Source organism: Hyperolius riggenbachi, chromosome 10 (genome assembly GCF_040937935.1).
Source record: "Hyperolius riggenbachi isolate aHypRig1 chromosome 10, aHypRig1.pri, whole genome shotgun sequence".
Classification (NCBI taxonomy): Eukaryota; Metazoa; Chordata; class Amphibia; order Anura; family Hyperoliidae; genus Hyperolius; species Hyperolius riggenbachi.
Window position 1 is genome coordinate 116,045,536 of NC_090655.1, and position 23,765 is coordinate 116,069,300.

Genomic DNA, 23,765 nt, shown 5'->3' on the forward strand with positions numbered 1-23,765 from the left:
GAGCTGGAGGAAGCCCCCGGTAAGTACCACTTATTTTAGACTTTTTCCCCTGATGACTCCTTTAACTCTTCCCTGCTATGTCAAATGGGTTTATTATTGTTGTCTGTGTCATTGTGACCGAGCTGTATCCACTTCCTGTAGGGACATAAGGGAAAATGTGACAGGGCCACGTATGGCAATAAAACCCCAAAACTCCTCTCCACGTTGTTCAAAACGGGAATGGTTTGGCTAGAATGTTGCATTGCAATGAACACATACCAAGCATTTCAACCTTATCAGTAACATCCAGCGATGTGTAATTAACACTGAACACACCTTCCTAGGACCTATGTTTCCTGCATCATCTTCAAAGTATAAATACATCAGGGAAACATCTGGACCAGCCAGTTGGAAGATACTGATATTTTCAGGAGCTTAAAATGGTAAGTGCATTTTTATGCTTATTTGTCTTAGTGTTTAAAGGAATACTATCGATGTATGCATTTATTTTTAAATGCTGTATGTTGTAGCACACATTAGGACAAGTACTAGGAGCAATTTGATTCCTCACACAGCTGTTCCTCTCAGCTGTAAAATCCTCCTTCAGTTTTGGCCGTCAGTGTTTGATACAAATGTATCTATATGCTGAGGGCTCCCAGAGGGCTAAGCCCATGTCTGCACAGGGGAGTTGCTATCAACTCCTCAGTTTATAGTTTAATTATCACCTTGCTGAAAGAATCTTGTTGATATGGTGGTAAGGGGTTAAAGATTCTAGCAATGTGTGTTTATTATCTTTGCTTCTCTTGACTGATAAAGATACTAATAATGCTAATTGTAAACAGTGGTCTGCCCCTCTCAGCAGCTTGTAAAGTGGATGCAGCCTGGAGTGAATCACCACAAGCAGGCAGCCAGACTGAGGGTAAACACAGACTATTGTTTATAGCTAGTTATATTCCAGCAATATTCCAGCTCATTTAGTTACCTGTTACCACCTCAGATCAGCCTATTTCTCCTCATGTCTCCTGCATGCTGTGAGTGACACAGTGAAATATATTTGTGAGCTGTGTGACAGAGTAACCAAGCAGCTCAGGGTGACCCAAACTACTATGAGCTGTGTGAGAAATGAATTTTTAAGCAGGGATAGCAAGAGAGAGACCTGGGTGAATAAATAAAGTGCCCCTAGCACTAGTGGTAATGTGTACACTAATATACAGTATTAAAAAAAAAAGTCGTTTCAATCGATAGTACTCCTTTAAGTAGTAGTAATGTCTTTCTGTCAGCTATGATGAAGTTATTTCTGTCAGAAAGAAGTATTTGTTAATGTATATTATGTACAGTGGGGTGCGAAAGTTTGGACAACCTTGTTAAACATCATGATTTTCCTGTATAAATTGTTGGTTGTTACGATAAAAAATGTCAGTTAAATATATCATATAGGAGACACACACGGTGATTTTTGAGAGGAGAAATGAAGTTTATTGGATTTACAGAACGTGTGCAATTATTGTTTAAACAAAATTAGGCAGGTGCATAAAAAAAGGTATGAAATCAATATTTAGCAGATCCTCCTTTTGCAGAAATTACAGCCTCTAAACGCTTCCTGTAGGTTCCAATGATAGTCTGGATTCTGGTTGAAGGTATTTTGGACCATTCCTCTTTACAAAACATCTCTAGTTCATTCAGATTTGATGGCTTCCGAGCATGGACAGCTCTCTTTAACTCACACCACAGATTTTCAATTATATTCAGGTCTGGGGACTGAGATGGCCATTCCAGAACGTTGTGCTTGTTCCTCTGTATGAATGCCTTAGTGGATTTTGAGCATTGTTTAGGGTCGGACTCGTTGTCTTGTTGAAACATCCAGCCCCGGCGCAGCTTCAGCTTTGTCACTGATTCCTGGACATTGGTCTCCAGAATCTGCTGATACTGAGTGGAATCCATGCGTCCCTCAACTTTGACAATATTCCCAGTCCCTGCACTGGCCACACAGCCCCACAGCATGATGGAACTACCACGATATTTTACTGTAGGTAGCAGGTGTTTTTCTTGGAATGCTGTGTCCTTTTTCCTCCATGCATAACGCCTTTGTTATGCCCAAATAACTAAATTTTAGTTTCATCAGTCCACAGCAGCTTATTCCACAATTAAGCTGGCTTGTCCAAATGTGCTTTAGCATACCTCAAGCGGCCCTGTTTGTGCTGTGGGCGGAGAAAATGCTTACTTTTTATCACTCTCACATACAGCATCTCCTTGTGTAAAGTGCGCCGAATGGTTGAACGACGCACAGTGACTCCATCTGCAGCAAGATGATGTTGTAGGTCATGGTGCTGGTCTGCGGGTTGACTCACCATTTGTTGCTTCTGTCTATCTGAGATTTTTCTTGATCTGCGACTTCAACTTCGAGCCTTAACTTGAACTGAGCCTGTGGTCTTCCATTTCCTCAATATGTTCCTAACTGTGGAAACAGACAGCTGAAATCTCTGAGACAGCTTTCTGTATCCTTCCCCTAAACCAATCTTTGTCTTCAGGTCATTCGAGAGTTGTTTTGAGACCCCCATGTTGCTACTCTTCAGAGAAAATTAAAAAATTAAATACTGTTTCTCATAATTGTATTCACTTCTGTACAGAGCCGGCCTTTGGGGGTGGCAAGTGGGGAAATCGCCTGAGGCCCCGCGCCTGAGGAGGCCCTGCACCCTCTGCAGTGCTGGGGAGAGCAGGCATAGTTGATAAAACTCACGTGTCTTCACCGATGCTCACAGCTACCATCTATTTCCTCTCCCAGCATCTGTGTATTGGTAACAGCACCCCTATGATGACGTGACCGATACCAATACACAGATGCTGGGAGAGGAAATAGATGGTAGCTGTGAGCATCGGTGAAGACAAAGTGAGTTTTAACAACTATGCCCGCTCTCCCCAGCACTGCAGCCACCTTGCTATCTAACCTGTACTGCGGAGCACCTACCTATCTAATCTATACTGCAGGGCACCTACCTATATAATCTATATTGCGGGGCACCTACCTATCTAATCTATACTGCAGGGCACCTACCTATATAATCTATATTGCGGGGCACCTACCTATCTAATCTATACTGCAGGCTGGCACCTATCTTACCTATACTGCAGACTGGCACCTATCTAATCTATACTGCAGGCTGGCACCTATCTAATCTATAATGCAGGGCATCTACCTATATAATCTATACTACAGGGCACCTACCTATATAATCTATACTGCGGGGCACCTACCTATCTAACCTATACTGCAGGCTGGCACCTATCTAATCTATACTGCAGGCTGGCACCTATCTAACCTATACTGCAGACACCTATCTAACCTATACTGCAGGCTGGCACCTATCTAATCTATACTGCAGGCACCTATCTTACCTATACTGCAGGCTGGCACCTATCTAATCTATACTGCAGGCTGGCACCTATCTAATCTATATTGCAGGGCATCTACCTATATAATCTATACTGCAGGGCACCTACCTATATAATCTATACTGCGGGGCACCTAAATATCTAACCTATACTGCAGACTGGCACCTATCTAATCTATACTGCAGGCTGGCACCTATCTAACCTATACTGCAGACACCTATCTAATCTATACTGCAGGCTGGCACCTATCTAATCTATACTGCAGGCTGGCACCTATCTAATCTATACTGCAGCCACCTATTTAACCTATACTGCAGGCTGGCACCTATCTAATCTATACTGCAGGCACCTGTCTAATCTATACTGCAGGCACCTATCTAATCTATACTGCAGCAACCTACCTATCTAATCTATACTGCAGCCATCTTCCTATCTAATCTATACTGCAGGCACCTTCCTATCTAATCTATACTGCAGCCACCTTCCTATCTAATCTATACTGCAGGCTGGCACCTATCTAATCTACACTGCAGGCTGGCACCTATCTAATCTATACTGCAGGCACCTATCTAATATATACTGCTGGGTACCTACCTAACTAATCTATATATTGCAGGCACCTATCTAATCTATACTGCAGGGTACCTACCTACCTATCTAATCTGTACTACAGGGCACCTACCTGTCTAATCTATACTGCAGGCACCTATCTAATCTATACTGCAGGGCACCTACCTATCTAATCTATACTGCAGGGCACCTACCTATCTAACCTATACTGGAGGCACCTACCTACAGTATCTAACCTATACAAAGTGTGTGCTTCCACAATGTGTGTATCCACAGCATATGTCTCTAGGCCCAGCATATGACACTCGCCCCAGGCCCCGCGTACTTTAAGGCCACCTCTGCTTCTGTATGTAGGTCAGGGATCACTGAGCTTACCAAGCCAATTTGAGTTCCAATAATTAGTTCTCAAGCTTTTGGAATCAATAAAATGACAACAGTGCCCAAATTTATGCACCTGCCTAATGTTATTTAAACAATTATTGCACACTTTCTGTAAATCCAATAAACTTCATTTCAATTCTCAAATATCACTGTGTGTGTCTCCTATATGATATATTTAACTGACATTTTTAATCGTAACAACCAACGAAAATCATAACGAGTAACAAGGTTGCCCAAACTTTCATATCCCACTGTATATTTTATTAATATGTTCATTTTACAGTTTTAAAGTGTGCCTTAAATGTTTCAAAATATGGCTCTGAACACTGACCTTTGTTGTGCTACTGATTTAGTAAATCTGGTGTGCAATCTCCAGTGTGTATATTCCCATTCATTGATCTCTGGGCTACTGGGGAGCGGCACGGGGGCATGCGCGGGAGTATGCAGAGGCACAGTAGCAGATGGCTTAAATGGTTGAGGAGAATAATGGGTACAAGGTATAAAACATTTTTTTTTGAGAAATTCGATTTTAAAAATGCAAAGGAAAAATGTTTTTTAAACGTGTCATTTTTGAGTGTAAAAAACATTGTTCCTTTGCATTTTTAAAGTCGGTTTTCTCTCTTAAACTACAAAGTCTTTTTGAAACATTTTACCCACTATTCTGCTAACATATGCAGCAATGTTGGTAAAAAAAAGCATGTATGGGAGCTTTGCTTTTAACTGCTAAATTCAACACAAAATTACTCAAATTACGAGAAATTACAAATGATTACACAAAATCAATTAAATTTACAAATCGTAATTATGTAAGGGCGTAGCTGCAAAAATGTACCCACAATTTTGCTTAATTGTTATTAGCTGATTACTATCATCACTATTTATGACATAGCTGCTGTTATACTTTAATCCCAGCTAAATACTTAGCCACTGCAAAACCCTTTCACTGTGTTCTCTCTCTGTAGAAGCCTATTTTTGCTGCCTTGTTTTGCGCTGGAGTCCTGGTGGCTGCAAGCAGGGCAGTTTGTTGGCATAAAGAAAGGCCAAAATTCGGAAAATCTCTAGGTGAGTAAGAAATACATTTCATACATAGAAAACGTAGATTTATTTTTCACAAATAGTCAACATTTTGACAACGATGCTATTAAAGTGAATGGGAACCGTAGAGAAAAAAAATGAGACAGATACTTGCCTAAGGGGAGGGAAGGCTCTGAGTCCTATAGAGCCTTCCCGCTCTACTCACGGATCTCTCATTCCAGTGCTGGCTCCCCCAGTAGCAGTATTCAGCCTAATTGGTCAAATACTGCATTCCGCTGCCAAAAGAGCCTCACGCTTATGCAGGTGCAGTATGGAGCCGCCTGTTTTCGGCAGCACTTGGGCTCCCAAAGATTTCTGAAGTGTCCCGCAGTGGGGGATTCAAATGCTGGAGCTGCTGCTGCAACAAGGGGAATGAGAGAGGAAATGCTAATTTAACCCGGGTAGGAGGCGCCCAGTCCAGGTGGTGTCTTTGCAATAATGGTGCTAATTTATAGTATATATCAATTTAATTCTAATTGCTTCAAAAAATAATAAGTAAATAAGTAAAATCGTCCTACCTTGATGGTGTATGGTAGGGTATAAAAACAAGTAGAGGTTCGAAGTTAAATGATCATTTTGTAGTGCACTCGACAACGCGTTTCACGGCCAGCAGCCGCTTCCTCAGGTCAATAAAAAGGACCTCTATTGCTATAGGCACTTTTTTTATTGACCTGAGGAAGCGACCCAAGTTGCCACTCTGGATCATTCTGCAATGTATCGGGGCAGCTGTACACACACTATATTCTAACCAGAGATGGCTCCATCTGTATGAGGCTTAATACTTATGACATTCCTCTTCTTATCATCATTTATTTGTAGAGTGACAATATATTGCCCAGTATTGTATGTTGTCACAATTTAAGCATAGAGATGGGCCGAACGGTTCACCAGCGAACGGTTCCAGGCGAACTTTGGCGGTTCGCGTTCGCAGAGAACCGGGAACTTTTTTTCAAAGTTCGGTTCGCCCATAGACTTTAATGGCCGCCGACTTTAACGGTTAATAGCAAAGTCCCCTTACATGGTAGAAACACCAAAATTGTTGGGAATGTTAAGTGGAATAGTGGGAACAAGAGGAAATTTTTTTTTTCAAAAAGACCTTATACTTTTTGAGAAAATCAATTTTAAAGTTTCAAAGTAAAATGAGCCGATTCATAAAAAAAGAACCGATTCATTAAAAAGAACTGGATGATTCAAGAACCGTTAGTATAGCAGAGAATGCGTCCTGAGCAGGACGTGAAGCTGCCGGCTCGCTGCTGTCTCTCCCCACCTGCCTGCACCTGTCACCCTCACCTAGCCTGGCACCCAGTGCACCCATGGGTGCCAGGCTAGGTGAAAGTGACAGGTGAGGAGGTGGGGAGAGACAGCAGGAGCCGGCAGCTATGCGTCCAAAAGGAGGCATTCTCTGCTATGTGGGAGGCGTCGGAGATCTTCAATCAACTTAATTGAAGACCGCAACGTAAGAGGATAAAGTTCGTTGGATCGTTTACCATGGATATTGGCGTGGGAAAACTTTTTTAAAGGTACAGGTAAATATTTATGGTTAATTTAGAATAATAAAATACTTTTCTCGTGGTTGTGTTTTTATTTCATTTAATCCTTTGTGGAAATGGGTAAAGGGTACTTCGTACCCCTATACTCATTTCTCCTGGGAGGGGGGTGGGCATCTGGAGTCCCCTTCTTAAAGGGGACTCCCAGATGCCACCATGAACCCCCCCCCCCCCAGGGAGTCGTCGCCCCCACCTCCTCCTGGGGCACCGGAGGTGGGGAAGAGCCCCTTGTCCATGGATTGGACAAGGGCTCCGGGGGGGAGAGGAGGGGAAGGCTTGGCCGCCCCTCCCCCCCCCCGGAGCCCCCCCATACCATGGACCATGCGGGCTGGTATAGCTCAGGGTGCGAAGCCCCAGTCGGCCGGGGCTCCGCATTCTGGCTATCCCAGCCTGCATGGGGGACCAGAGGTTACAGAGGCTCGGGAGGGGGGACCCCACGTCTTTTTTTTTTCATTTATTTCCCACACTGAGCACATAAAAATAATAAAATATATATATATATATATATTTTATTTTTTTTTGAAAGGACTTATGAGGCCACAAGTATGAAGAAAGTTAAATACCATTTCATAATCCAAATCCATGGATCCATCCAGATCCATCTGCGCCCCCCCCCGTTCATTCCACCATGGCACCCGCAGTAATACCGGGCCAGGTCGGGTCCCGACCCCTCCAAACGGGTCGGGTTCTCATTCCCCCCTCAATATGGCCGCCACAGATTGCCGCGGCTGCGCAGTCTGCATAGATGCGATTGCGGCTGAGCAGCTCTAGGTCCTCCTCCCGATGCATCCGATATATGCACGCATATTGATGATGCGGCAGGAGGAGGCCCTAGAGCTGCGCAGGTGCAATCGCGTCTGTGCGGGCTGTGCAGCCGCGGCAATCTGTGGCGGCCATATTGAGTGGGGAATGAGAACCCGACCTGTTCGGAGGGGTCGGGAGTCGGGACCCGACCGGGGCCGGTATTACTGCGGGTGCCATGGGGGAATGAACGGGAGGGCATGGATGGCGTCCTCCATGGATCTGGATTATGAAAAGGTATTTAACTTTTTTCACATTTGTGGCCTCGGAAGTCCTTTAAATATTGTTTCCTGCTATCTTTTTAACATATCCTGAAAATTTGGTGTTGCTAGGATGTAAGGGGCCTTTGATATTAACTGCTAAAGTCGGCGGGTGATGATAACCAACCAGAATTATAGGGGTGCAAAAGTGCTGAATACTGCCATAGGCTTCCATTAGGTTCCCTATTTCACTTTCAAAAATCTCAAATCTTTTCAAAGGGCATTTGCTCAGCAGTGGCAAATTTTCTAGCATTGTAGGAACTGTTAGGGGGATCATAACTGGTGAGTTTCGGGCCCCTAGGCCGAAGAGGTCATATCCTAGGGTCACAAAAACCTGTTTATTTGGGCAATTTCAATGGTAGTGATTCTGACATACATAAATCGCAGCCATGGCCGTTAGCAACGTCTGAATTTCACTAAATGTCTCATGCAGGTAGAAGACATATTGTTAGACTTGGATTCCAAAGATGGGGTCCCTACATCTCTGCAAACCAGAGTTACAGGGGTGCAAAAGTAGTAAAATCCCCCATAGGCTTTCATTGGCTCCCTATTTCACTTTCCAAAATCTCACATCTTTTCAAAGGGCAATTGCTCAGCAGGGGCAAATTTTCTAGCATTGTAGGAACTGTTAGGGGGATCATAACTGGTGAGTTTCGGGCCCCTTGGCCGAAGAGGTCATATCCTAGGGTCACAAAAACTTGTTTATTTGGGCAATTTCGATGGTAGTGATTCTGAATTACATAAATCGCAGCCATGGCTGTTAGCAACGTCTGAATTTCACAAAATGTCTCATGCAGGTAGAAGACATATTGTTAGACTTGGATTTCAAAGATGGGGTCCCTACATCTCTGCAAACCAGAGTTACAGGTGTGCAAAAGTAGTAAAATCCCCCATAGGGTTTCATTGGCTCCCTATTTCACTTTTTCAAAATCTCACATCTTTTCAAAGGGCAATTGCTCAGCAGGGGCAAATTTTCTAGCATTGTAGGAACTGTTATGACCAGTTATGATCCCCCTAACAGTTCCTACAATGCTAGAAAATTTGCCCCTGCTGAGCAATTGCCCTTTGAAAAGATGTGAGATTTTGGAAAGTGAAATAGGGAGCCAATGAAACCCTATGGGGGATTTTACTATTTTTGCACCCCTGTAACTCTGGTTTGCAGATATGTAGGGACCCCATCTTTGAAATCCAAGTCTAAGGTCATGCCACAACATCTCAATAGGATTCAGGTCAGGACTTTGACTAGGCCACTCCAAAGTCTTCATTTTGTTTTTCTTCAGCCATTCAGAGGTGGATTTGCTGGTGTGTTTTGGGTCATTGTCCTGCTGCAGCAACCAAGATCGCTTCAGCTTGAGTTGACAAACAGATGGCCAGACATTCTCCTTCAAGATTTTTTGGTAGACAGTAGAATTCATGGTTCCATCTATCACAGCAAGCCTTCCAGGTCCTGAAGCAGCAAAACAACCCCAGATCATCACACTACCACCACCATATTTTACTGTTGGTATGATGTTCTTTTGCTGAAATGCTGTGTTACTTCTACACCAGATGTAATGGGACACGCACCTTCCAAAAAGTTCAACTTTTGTCTCGTCGGTCCACAAGGTATTTTCCCAAAAGTCTTGGCAATTATTGAGATGTTTTTTAGCAAAATTGAGACGAGCCTTAATGTTCTTTTTGCTTAAAAGTGGTTTGCGCCTTGGATATCTGCCATGCAGGCTGTTTTTGCCCAGTCTCTTTCTTATGGTGGAGTCGTGAACACTGACCTTGATTGAGGCAAGTGAGGCCTGCAGTTCTTTAGATGTTGTCCTGGGGTCTTTTGTGGCCTCTCGGATGAGTTTTCTCTGCGCTCTTGGGGTAATTTTGGTCGGCCGGCCACTCCTGGGAAGGTTCATCACTGTTCCATGTTTTTGCCATTTGTGGATAATGGCTCTCACTGTGGTTCGCTGGAGTCCCAAAGCTTTAGAAATGGCTTTATAACCTTTACCAGACTGATAGATCTCAATTACTTTTGTTCTCATTTGTTCCTGAATTTCTTTGGATCTTGGCATGTTGTCTAGCTTTTGAGGTGCTTTTGGTCTACTTCTCTGTGTCAGATAGCTCCTATTTAAGTGATTTCTTGATTGAAACAGGTGTGACAGTAATCAGGCCTGGGGGTGACTACAGAAATTGAACTCAGGTGTGATAAACCAGTTAAGTTATTTTTTAACAAGGGGGACAATCACTTTTTCACACAGGGCCATGTAGATTTTGAGTTTTTTTTCTCACTAAATAATAAAAACCATCATTTAAAACTGCATTTTGTGTTCAATTATGTTATCTTTGACTAATAGTTAACGGTTTTTGATGAGCAGAAACATTTAAGTGTGACAAACAAGCAAAAGAATAAGAAATCAGGAAGGGGGCAAATAGTTTTTCACACTACTGTGTATATATATATATATATATATATATATATATATATATATATATATATATATATTTATGTGCTGAGTGTGGGAAATAAATGAAAAAAAAAATGATGTGGGGTCCCCCCTCCCAAACCTCTGTAACCCCTTGTCCCCCATGCAGGCTGGGATAGCCAGAATGCGGAGCCCCGGCCGACTGGGTCTTCGCACCCTGAGCTATACCAGCTTACATGGTCCATGGTATGGGGGGCTCCAGGGGGGGAGGGGCAGCCAAGCCTTCCCCTTCCCCCCCCCCCCCCCCGGAGCCCTTGTCCAATCCATGGACAAGGGGCTCTTCCCCACCTCCGGTGCCCCAGGAGGAGGTGGGGGCGACGACTCCCTGGGGGGGGGGGGTTCATGGTGGCATCTGGGAGTCCCCTTTAAGAAGGGGACCCCAGATGCCCACCCCCTCCCAGGAGAAATGAGTATAGAGGTACAAAGTACCCCTTACCCATTTCCACAAAGGGTTAAATGAAATAAAAACACAACCACGAAAAAAGTCCTTTAATTTTCTTAATTAACCAGAAATACTTACCTGTACCTTTAAAAAAAATTCCCATGGCAATATCCTCGGTAAATGATCCAACGAACTGTATCCTCTTATGTTGCGATCTTCTTTTAAGTTGATTGAAGATCTCCGAAGCCCCCCACCCACATAGCAGAGAATGCGTCCAAAAGTCCTTTTGGACGCATAGCTGCTAGCTCCCGCTGTCTCTCCCCACCTCCAGACAGCAGCGGGAGCCAGCAGCTTCACGTCCTTCCGAGGACGCATTCTCTGCTATGCTAACGGCTCCTGAATGAGCCGGATCTTTTTAATGAATCGGTTCTTTTTTTATGAATCGACTCTTTTTTTTTTACTTTAAAATCGATTTTCTCAAAAACTATAATGTCTTTTTGAAAAAAAAATTTTTCCTCTTGTTCCCACTGTTCTTCTTAACATTCCCAGTAATTTTGGTGTTGCTAGCTTTTAAAGGGGCTTTGCAATTAACCATTGCGGCGGGGGTATATTTTCCCAGGGTCAGAAGGAGAATTTACATTGAAACTTTAAAATTTTCTCAAAAACTATAAGGTCTTTTTGAAAAAAAATGTTTCCTCTTATTCCCACTGTTCTCCTTAACATTTTCTAGAAGTTTGGTGTTTCTAGCTTTTAAAGCGGCTTTGCTATTAACTGCTAAAGTCGGCGGGCGCTTAATTTTTCCACGGTCAGAAGGAGTTACTTTAAAATTGATTTTCTCAAAAACTATAAGGTATTTTTGAAAAAAAATGTCCCCTCTTGTAGTCACTGAAAGATCTCAGGTGTTAGACACCTTGAAACATCTTTTCCATCACTTTTCTGGCCAGCAGAAATGTTTCTAGTTTTCAAAGTTCGCCTTCCCATTGAAGTCTATTGCGGTTCGCGGAAGTTCCTGCGAACCGAACCTTCCGCGGCAGTTCGCGAACAGCGTTCGCGAACCTTAAATCGGAGGTTCGGCCCATCACTATTTAAGCATTTACACACAATCAATATTTTAATATTTCCTTTCAGGATGTCACCATGGAGGACTATTACAAAGACCTGGCAGCCAATGGAGGACAATAAACTGTGACATGTGTGAATGTTCCATGTCTGGAAGAATGGAATGCTGCAGGTTTGTCGGTTTAACGGTTTTACTGTGTTTCTTTTTTAATATATGTGTTTATATGTAACCCTTTCCCTGCCAACCAATTTGTCCTAAGCGCGAACATCTACTGCCAAACAGTTTTTAGACATTTTGCACTCATTAGGTTTACTTAGGATTTTTGATAAGTAAAACCTACCTAAAATATGACATATGATATATTATGTTTTCCGTAATGAATTGGGCTTGAACACTGAAACAATATTTTGCACTTTTTCTGGAGATATAACAAAATTTTTCAGTGAAATATGGGAAAAAAAAAAACAACTAAAAAATAAAATATTTGTGTAATGATCGGTGTAACACAGAGAGGATCTGATTATTGGCGATCTGCAGTATCACCAAAAATACAGATATATACCTGATTATTGATGATCTGCAGTATCACCGATAATCAGATATATTACTAACCTCTGGACACCTGAGAGATATGAGTGTTTGGTGCAACAGTAATACTTTGAGAATAATATCAGGAGGACAGGTACAAAGGCAGTAAGGAATACTGCTAGAGAAAGAGTACCTTTCAGCAGCCTGAGAATCTCCCGCAGGGAGGAGTCAGACTGGGAGAGGAAGGACCAGAGCGTGAGTGACACCAATAGGAGGATGTCCTCCAATAGGATGACTGATCTGTGAACTATCTCTTAACTGGTGAGATAGCTCTCAAGGTTGGACAAGCCAGGTCGGCAACACACGGACATACAAAGTACAAAGACAGGAGGCTGATTTGGTAATCCTAAGGCAAGCAGGGTTTGGCAACAGAGTATCAGATATAGCCAAGTACCAAATCAGTAAAGAGAAGAGTGGTCAGGAAAGCAGAAAGTCATAACAGATAATAAACAATGCCTAGTCTTGGGTGTGAGCTCTGTGATTATCCACACTCTGGAACTAGTCTGAAGTATAACAGATTGGCAACACAAGTCCCTAATCTTGGGTGCGAGGTCCTTGATCATCAACACCCTGGAACTATTCTGAAGTATAACAGAATGGCAACACAAGTCCCTAATCTTGGGTGTGAGGTCCTTGATTATCAACACCCTGGAACTAGTCTGAAGTATAACAGAATGATAATACAAGTCCCTAATCTTGGGTGTGAGGTCCTTGATCATCAACACCCTGGAACTAGTCTGAAGTATAACAGATTGGTAACACAGATTCTGACAATAAGGTCTGAGTGCTTCCACGTAGTGATCGCAACGGCAGACAACCAGCAACTGACCAGCACCCAGTATATATAGCCCAGCGCTCTCCAGCGCCTCCCCTAAGTGCTGGACAAATGGGAACTAGTACAATCGTCAGCTGACCGGCTTGGTCAGCTGACTCCCTTCTGGCTGTCATAAAAGTTCTGCCTCTCAGCGCGCGCGCGTCCTTCTGAACCTGTGTGGACTATCAGTCCCAGGCTCCCAGCCACACCAGACATGTCTTGCGTACCACCCGCCGCGCTGGACGCGGAGCCAGCCGCACCACTATCAAGGCATGCGGCGGTTTCTCCGCGTTCAGCCATACTGGCAGATGTAGGCCCACGCGTGCAAACCGCTGCGTTGGATGCGGAATCAGCCGCCTTGTTCTGAGCACACGCGGCGGCTTTTCCGCGTTTTCTCACAGTACCCGCCCCCCCCTCCCCTGAGGAGTGGACTCCGGACAGCTCCTACCCGGTTTCTCAGGATGTAGAGCGTGGAACTCCAATGTGTCAATGGGGAGAACCTAGGCAACCTTCCTGTTACCACCTGAAATGGAGAGAATCCAGAAGAAGAGCTTTTCAAATTATTGTGTGCAAATTCTGCAAACGGCAAGAACTTGACCCAATCAGTCTGTGCATCTGCAACATAACACCTTAAAAACTGTTCCAGAGATTGATTAATTCTCTCGGTCTGACCATTGGTCTGTGGGTGGTAGCCCGACGAAAATGAAAGTTCCATGCCCAGCTGATGACAGAATGCCCTCCAAAATTTAGAAACAAATTGAACTCCCCGATCTGACACTATATTTTCCGGAATACCGTGTAGCCGGAAGATATGCAGGATGAAAAGATCGGCCAACTCCTGGGCCGAGGGGAGTCCTTTCAGGGGCACGAAATGGGCCATTTTACTGAATCTGTCGACTACCACCCAAATGACCGACATGCCCTCAGACTTCGGTAGTTTGCCCACAAAATCCATGGACAAATGGGTCCATGGTTCACTCGGGGTGGGTAAAGGCTGCAATGTTCCCACAGGTGCCTGACGGGAGGGTTTACTTCTTGCACATACTGGACATTCTCTCACATACTTCTTACAGTCAGTTGCCAATGAAGGCCACCATGCACACCTAGCAACAAGGTCCTGTGTTGTGGTGGCACCAGGATGTCCAGCATTTTTGTGGGAGTGGAACATCTGCAATATCTGGAGGCGGAATGGCAACGGTACAAACACGACCCCTTCAGGCTTTCCTTCAGGGACATCCTGCTGGAAGGGACTTAAAGTTTCAGTCCAGTTCCTCCAGGTCTTTGTGGCTGCCAACACCACTTTCTGTGGGAGAATAGTCTCTGGGTCTGAGGGCTGTGCTGTCTCTGGCTCGAAACATCTGGATAAAGCGTCTGCTTTAATGTTCTTACTACCCGGGGTATACGTAATTATAAATCTGAATCTCGAGAAAAACAGTGACCACCGAGCCTGTCGGGGACTCAATCTCTTAGCCCCCTCGATGTATTCCAAATTTTTGTGATCAGTGTAAACTGTAATCGTATGTTCTGCTCCCTCTAGCCAATGACGCCATTTTTCAAAGGCCAATTTAATGGCTAGGAGCTCCCTGTTGCCTATATCGTAGTTTTTCTCTGCGGGTGAAAATCTACGAGAGAAATAGGCACACGGGTGTAACCTTCCCTGCAACCCAGAACGCTGAGACAGCACAGCCCCTACCCCAACCTCTGACTCATCTACCTCCACAATAAAGGGATAGGAGATGTCAACGTGTCTTAAAATGGGTGCAGTACAAAACAGTTCCTTCAGGGTGGAGAAAGCAGCAAGAGCTTCGGAGGACCAGTGGTTAGTATCTGCCCCTTTCTTTGTGAGACTGGTGAGGGGTGCGATGACTGTGGAGTACCCCTTTATGAACCTTCTATAGTAGTTAGCGAACCCCAAGAATCTCTGGAGAGCCTTCAGACCCACGGGCTGAGGCCACTCCAGAACAGCATAGACCTTGGCAGGATCCATAGAAAGGCACGAGGTAGAAATAATGTACCCCAGAAAGGTGACAGATGTTACCTCAAAAATGCATTTCTCCAATTTGGCATATAACATGTTTTGTCTTAGCTTGCGCAACACAAACCTAACATGATCCCTATGCTCTGAGAGGTTGGCTGAGAAGATTAGTATATCATCCAAATATACCAGGACAAATTTGCCTAAAACCTCTCTGAACACCTCATTGATGAGCTCCTGAAAGACGGCCGGGGCGTTACACAACCCGAAGGGCATCACCAGGTACTCGTAATGCCCATCGGGTGTGTTAAAGGCCGTCTTCCATTCATTGCCCTCTCTGATCCGTACCAGGTTGTATGCACCCCGCAAATCCAACTTTGAGAAGATCTTAGCATTGGTGACCTGAGTAATTAAATCGTCTATCAAAGGCAATGGATAGCGATTTTATTCAGGCCCCGATAATCAATGCACGGCCGAAGGCCTCCGTCTTTTTTCTTTACAAAAAAGAAACCTGCACCAGCAGGGGACCGGGAAGGGCGAATGAACCCTTTAGCTAAGTTTTTACGGATGTATTCCTGCATGGCCAACTTTTCGGGCCCAGATAAATTGTAGAGATGACCTCTAGGGGGCATACAACCAGACCGGAGATCAATAGGACAATCAAAAGGGCGGTGTGGAGGAAGTTTATCGGCCGATTTAGGATAAAACATGTCTGCAAACTCAGAATACTGATCTGGCAATCCTTCCACATGAATCTTGGTCTCACCCAAGGTTACCTTCGCTAAACAATGATGAAAACACTGAGAAGACCAGCTCGTTAGCTGACCAGTGGCCCAGTTAATCTGAGGTGAGTGAAGTTGTAACCAAGGCATGCCAAGAATGATCATGGAGGTTGTCATACGTAACCCAAAAAAAAAACAAATTTTCCCTATGCAACACCCCGATAGTGACCCCCACTTCTGGAGTCTGTGACAGAGGACTGTTACCCTGCAGAGGGGAATCATCTACTGCAGTAACCTGTATCTGTGGTTTTACCGGGGTGACCGGAATACCCAATTTTTTTGCAAATTCAAAATCCATAAAATTAGCCGCTGAGCCCGAGTCAATGAAGGCTTCAGTGACTTCAGACCTATCTTCCCACGAAATAGTACAGGGAAGAAACAAACGTTTATCCTCTAGGGGTAAAAATTGCATGCCTAGGGTATTACCCCCGACTACACCTAGGCAGTAGCGTTTCCCGACTTCTTAGGGCAATTCTGTACTCTATGACCCCCCTCTGCACAATAAAGACAGAGACGCTCTGATATTCTGCAGTTCCACTCCACTTTAGACAACTTTGACCGACCAATCTGCATCGGCTCCGGTGGAGGTGAAGCGGGTGGACGTGGAGTCACTGGGGGTGCAGCGTGGGACACCATTCTCACATGGTTTTTACCCCGGGTCTGTCTCTGATAGCGCAGCCGGCGATCTATCCTGATGGCCGATGAAATGGCCTCATCGATGGACTTAGGTTCCGGCTGACTTAACATAAGATCGGAGACCTCGTCTGACAACCCTGATAAAAAACAATCTAAAAGGGCAAATGTGTCCCACCTGGCCGATAATGATCATCTCCTAAATTCAGTTGCATAATCTTCAATCGGACTCTTGCCTTGACGTAAAAGTTTGAGCTTCCGCTCAGAAGTCGAGGCAATGTCTGGATCGTCGTAAATTATAGCCATAGCTTTACAAAATTGCTCTACAGAGGTTAGGGCCTGGTGACTGGTGGGAAGGCTATACGCCCAGGTCTGAGAATCGCCAGATAACAAGGTTTTAATAAAGGTAACCCTTTGGGCCACAGTTCCTGAAGAATTAGGTCTTAACTCAAAGTATGATAACACTCTACTTCTAAAATTTCGGTGACCAGAAAATTTTTCAGGTACAGGCATATGTATGTCTGTGCTAAGAGGAGATCGCACATCCTTCACAGCGGGAGGGTTTGTATAGATCCAGACAAAGCGTCCATTACCGGCTGGTGGCTGCCCAGCACTATATTGATGTTTTCCACAGAAGTAGTAAGTGTGCCCAGACGGCTGGTGAGTGCGTCCATTTGCATTTTTTGGTCTGCCGTTCTGTAACGATCGGTGTAATACAGAGAGGATCTGATTATTGGCGATCTGCAGTATCACCAAAAATACAGATATATACCTTATTATTGATGATCTGCAGTATCACCGATAATCAGATATATTACTAACCTCTGGACACCTGAGAGATATGAGTGTTTGGTGCAACAGTAATACTTTGATAATAATATCAGGAGGACAGGTACAAAGGCAGTAAGGAATACTGCTAGAGTAAGAGTACTATTCAGCAGCCTGAGAATCTCCCACAGGGAGGAGTCAGACTGGGAGAGGAAGGACCAGAGCGTGAGTGACACCAATAGGAGGATGTCACTGACTGATCTGTGAACTATCTCTTAAAGGGGAACTTCAGCCTAAACAAACATACTGTCATCAAGTTACGATAGTTATGTTAATTAGAATAGATAGGTAATATAATCTCTTACCCACCCTGTTTTAAAAGAACAGGCAAATGTTTGTGATTCATGGGGGCTGCCATCTTTGTCATGGGGAAGCCATCTTTTTGGTTGAAAAGAGGTGACAAGGAGCAGGAGACACAGTTCCAACTGTCCTGTGTCCTGATTACCCCTCCCAGCTGAACACGCTAGGCTTCAAATGTCAAATTCCAAATGTAAAAGAAAACAAAATTGCACCAAAACAGCAGAACGAGAACAACAAAATCAGAAATCCCATCATGCTTTGCACAGCATCAGGGGAAAAAGCCCGGGCAGTTTTCTTCTGTGCAGCTAAAAATGAGGCTTATATAAGAGAAACAAGGTTCTCATGCTGTGAAACTGTTAAAGAAACACCAGGCCTTTTCAGTGCTGCTGAGTCGATTTTTAGTCTGGAGGTTCACTTTAACTGGGGAGATAGCTCTCAAGGTCGGACAAGCCAGGTCGGCAACACACGGACATACAAAGTACAAAGACAGGAGGCAACAGAGTATCAGATATAGCGAAGTACCAAATCAGTGAAGAGAAGAGTGGTCAGGAAAGCAGAAAGTCATAACAGATAATAAACAATGCCTAGTCTTGTGTGTGAGCTCCGTGATCATCCACACCCTGGAACTAGTCTAAAGTATAACAGATTGGTAACACAAGTCCCTAATCTTGGGTGTGAGGTAGTGTTGGGCGAACAGTGTTCGCCACTGTTCGGGTTCTGCAGAACATCACCCAGTTCGGGTGATGTTCGAGTTCGGCCGAACACCTGATGGTGTTCGGCCAAACCGTTCGGCCACATGGCCGAACTAAGAGCACATGGCCGAACGTTCCCCGAACGTTCGGCTAGCGCTGTGATTGGCCGAACTGTCACGTGGTTCGGGTAAATAAATACCCGAACCACGTCATATCTCCGCCATTTGTCTGTGGGTTTAGCTTTGAGTAGGCAGGCAGGGTAGTTCGCGCTCCAGCCACGCTAGCCAGGGTCCCCCCAGTCATTGTGTCGCTACTGGGAATAGTAGTACACCGCTCGCTCAGCCACACTATATAGCATTGTGTTTACTGCCACTCTGTGTACCTCGCTCAGCCACACTATATAGCATTCTGTTTACTGCCACTCTGTGTCTGCTGGGAATAGTAGTACACCGCTCGCTCAGCCACACTATATAGCATTCTGTTTACTGCCACTCTGTGTGTGTACCTCGCTCAGCCACACTATATAGCATTCTGTTTACTGCCACTCTGTGTCTGCTGGGAATAGTAGTACACCGCTCGCTCAGCCACACTATATAGCATTCTGTTTACTGCCACTCTGTGTACCTCGCTCAGCCACATTATATAGCATTCTGTTTACTGCCACTCTGTGTCTGCTGGGAATAGTAGTACACCGCTCGCTCAGCCACACTATATAGCATTCTGTTTACTGCCACTCTGTGTACCTCGCTCAGCCACACTATATAGCATTCTGTTGCCGGTCCCTGTTTATGGAACCTCTCATCTTTATTACATTTATGACTGCATGGCGGTAAAAATCATGCTATCCGCACGCTTCTTGTCCTCATGCAAGGCCTGGGTTGTTGTGTCTCAAAGCGTGGCCTTCTCCTCCTGCGCCTCCTCCTGTTCCATCATGTGTGCTGCTGCTGCTGCTGCTGCTGGGTTAGCGTTGCCGGTCCCTGTTTATGGAACCTCTCATCTTTATTACATTTATGACTGCATGGCGGTAAAAAGCATGCTATCCGCACGCTTCTTGTCCTCATGCAAGGCCGGGGTTGTTGTGTCTCAAAGCGTGGCCTTCTCCTCCTGCGCCTCCTCCTGTTCCATCACGTCTGCTGCTGCTGGGTTAGCGTTGCCGGTCCCTGTTTATGGAACCTCTCATCTTTATTACATTTATGACTGCATGGCGGTAAAAAGCATGCTATCCGCACGCTTCTTGTCCTCATGCAAGGCCTGGGTTGTTGTGTCTCAAAGTGTGGCCTTCTCCTCCTGCGCCTCCTCCTGTTCCATCACGTCTGCTGCTGCTGGGTTAGCGTTGCCGTTCCCTGTTTATGGAACCTCTCATCTTTATTACATTTATGACTGCATGGCGGTAAAAAGCATGCTATCCGCACGCTTCTTGTCCTCCTGCAAGGCCTGGGTTGTTGTGTCTCAAAGCGTGGCCTTCTCCTCCTGCGCCTCCTCCTGTTCCATCACGTCTGCTGCTGCTGGGTTAGCGTTGCCGGTCCCTGTTTATGGAACCTCTCATCTTTATTACATTTATGACTACATGGCGGTAAAAAGCATGCTATCCGCACGCTTCTTGTCCTCATGCAAGGCCTGGGTTGTTGTGTCTCAAAGCGTGGCCTTCTCCTCCTGCGCCTCCTCCTGTTACATCACGTGTGCTACTGCTGGGTTAGCGTTTCCGGTCCCTGTTTATGGAACCTCTTATCTTTATTACATTTATGACTGCATGGCGGTACAAAGCATGCTATCCGCACGCTTCTTGTCCTCATGCAAGGCCTGGGTTGTTGTGTCTCAAAAAGCGTGGCCTTCTCCTCCTGCGCCTCCTCCTGTTCCATCACGTGTGCTGCTGCTGGTGCTGGGTTAGTGTTACCGGTCCCTTTTCCTGGAATCTCTTCTCTGTATTACATTTATGACTGCATGGCGACAAAAAGCATGTTACCTGTGCAAAGAAACATGACATTTTCCACATTTAAAAGACAGTTTTTCCTTTGAAACTGTACAATCAATTTTCTCAAAAACTATAAGCTCTTTTTCAAATATTTTTTTTCCTCTTGTACCCACTCCCAAGGTGCACATACCCTGCAAACTTGGGGTATGTAGCATGTAAGGAAGCTTGACAAAGCACGAAAGTTCGGTTCCCCATTGACTTCCATTATGTTCGGAGTTCGGCGCGAACACCCGAACATCGCGGCGATGTTCGGCGAACGTTCTCGAACCCGAACATCTAGGTGTTCGCCCAACACTAGTGTGAGGTCCTTGATCATCAACACCCTGGAACTAGTCTGAGGTATAACAGAATGGTAACACAAGTCCCTAATCTTGGGTGTGAGGTCCTTGATCATCAACACCCTGGAACTAGTCTGAAGTATAACAGATTGGTAACACAGATTCTGACAATAAGGTCTGAGTGCTTCCACGTAGTGATCGCAACGGCAGACAACCAGCAACTGACCAGCACCCAGTATATATAGCCCAGCGCTCTCCAGCGTCTTCCCTAAGTGCTGGACCAATGGGAACTAGTACAATCGTCAGCTGACCGGCTTGGTCAGCTGACTCCCTTCTGGCTGTCATAAAAGTTCTGCCTCTCAGCGCGCGCGAGCGTCCTTCTGAACCTGTGTGGACAATCAGTCCCAGTCACACCAGACATGTCTTGCGTACCACCCGCCGCACTGGACGCGGAGCCAGCCGCACCGCTATCAAGGCATGCGGCGGTTTCTCCGTGTTCAGCCATACTGGCAGATGTAGGCCCACGCGTGCAAACCGCTGCGTTGGATGCGGAATCAGCCGCCTTGTTCTGGGCACACGCGGCGGCTTTTTTTTCGCGTTTTCTCACAATTTGTCTCTCTTTTTTTTTCAAAGAAGAAGTACATTTACTGACAAAAATGTTTGTAAAGGCCTGTAAAACCCCTGATTCTAAAATTCAACCATACCAGATATGTATTGCTACCCCATCCTGTCTTGAAAAAGTTGTGCAAGTACAGGTAGCCAGATATAGGTAGCCTGGAATTGATGCCCCAGTCCATGTAGCCAGGTATAGGTGCAGCCAGTATAGGCAGCCAGATATAGGTGCCGCCAATATAGGTAGCCAGGTATAGATGCAGCCAGTATAGGTAGCCAGGTGTAGGTGCAGCCTGTATAGGTAGCAGATATAGGTGCCACAGTAAAGGTAGCTGGAATAGGTACCCCAGTATAGGTAGTAGGTATAAGTGGCCCCAGTATAGGTAGCAGGTATAGTTGCTCCAGCATAGGTAGTAGGTATAGAAGCCCCAGTATAGGTAGCAGGTATAGCTGCCACTGCAGGAGAGGAGCCAACATCATCCACTCTCCCTCCACATGGGCCCCTTCTCCTGTGGCCCCAGCAGTTGGGTGTGTAATTACTCACCCAATCGTTCGCTCCATGCTGCGTGTCCCCTGCCGGCACCAGGCACCTCTCCGGCCACCCAATCCTGTATGAGGCATTTGTAATCATGTGTCATACAGGAAACAGGAGGAAGAGAGAAGGCGGCTGCCGGAGGGGGACACGCAGCATGGAGTGAAAGATCGGGTGAGTAATTACACATGTGTTATTGAATTAAATGCAAAGCTTGAACCATCCTCAGCATAAGGTCGGGTCATATTTTGGGATCCTGTTACATAAGCATAGTTAGTATTGGGGAATAGGGAGGCCTGGGCAGATTTGGATCAGAACTTGGTGTTAGGATTTCAGTCAGTTGTTAGATCCAGGTCTTGCTTTTAACCCTCCTGGCGGTTCATTTTTTTTCTGCCAATTAGGCAGAAATCCATTTTTTTTTTTACATTTTTTTTGTTTCATGTAAAGCTACCAGAGTGGTACATGAAACACCACTAGAGGGCACATGTGTCCCTCTAGTGCGATCGTCGCTGGCATCAATAGCAAACAGGGGAACGCGTATATAACGCGTTCCCCTGTTTGGCTTTTCCTGTCGCCATGGTGACGATCGGAATGACGTCATGGACGCCAGCCGACGTCCTGACGTCAGACGACTCCGATCCAGCCCATAGCGCTGCCTGGAACTCATTGGTCCGGGCAGCGCAGTGCTCTGGTGGGGGGGGGCCTCTTCCGCCGCTGCGTGCGGGCTATACCTGCAGAGCGGCGGCGATCAAGCTGTATGTGCGGATAGCAAAGTGCTAGCTGCGCGTACAGCACTTTGAATGGGGTGAATCGCCTCACCAGGGGCTGAGATATCCTCCTGCACGGCATAGCCCGAGCTCAGCTAGGGCTTACCGCCAGGAAGGTTAAGGGAGGGTTCAACTTATCCCTTCGATTTTCAGCTGCGTTTTTTCTATTTACATTTTTCCAGATACTATTCGCATTTGTACGCGTTTTTTTCGAGTGTGTGTTTTTCCCGCATATAATGAAAGTCAAAGCAAAATCGCATGTGATGTGCAAGTTTATGCTGCAAGAACTACATTTTTTTCACACATGCGTAAACATAATTCTTGCTGCATTGTGGGAAATAGCTGTTTACAGCTGTTTCCAACTGACAAAACAGCTAGCAGCAGCTACATCACCTGCCAACAGTAAAAATGTCACCATGTAATAAATGTCAGAACGTAAATCAGGGGTTTAAAAGATTTTACATTGACTAAATCATTTATACATAATTATTGTAAAAATGAAGCACTTTTTTATTACGTTATTTTCACTGCAGTTCCTCTTTAAGCTGAAGATACTGGATTAGCATAGCAGCCAAACAGTCTTCCAATATGGTGTAAGCGATGACAGGAGCAGTTTCCTTTAGAGGCTAACCATTGTATATCTGTCTTTTTTTTCAGTATTGAAAAACCTGAAGAGTCGACACATTGCAAATACATATTGAACAGTAATTCCTGCAGCTATCAGAAGATTCCCAATGACAGATGTATCTCTGAAGTTATGGTGGGCTAAGAAGGAACGATACTACCCCACAATCACTATCAAAATGTGTAATTCATACAGTAGTGGCTGGATAGTGTAATGGTTAAGGGCTCTGCCTCTGACACAGGAGACCAGGGTTCGATTCTTGGCTCTGCCTGTTCAGTAAGCCAGCACCTATTCAGTAGGAGACCATGGGCAAGTCTCCCTAACACTGCTACTGTCTATAGAGTGCGTCCCAGTGGCTGCAGCTCTGGCGCTTTAAGTCCGACAGGAGAAAAGCGCGATATAAATGTTCTGTGTCTGTGTTTATTCATACAAAGTGGCATAAAACAAAAATAAATAACTAC

The 23,765-nt window shown here is 45.2% G+C and overlaps 1 long non-coding RNA gene across 1 annotated transcript; it reads left to right on the forward strand.

The window, feature by feature from the left end:
* Positions 1-380: 380 nt before the first annotated feature.
* Positions 381-23,765, forward strand: LOC137535538 (uncharacterized). The gene is made up of 4 exons (XR_011024410.1): positions 381-422; positions 5,283-5,382; positions 11,975-12,077; positions 23,337-23,765. It is a non-coding gene; the product is annotated as an uncharacterized lncRNA (long non-coding RNA).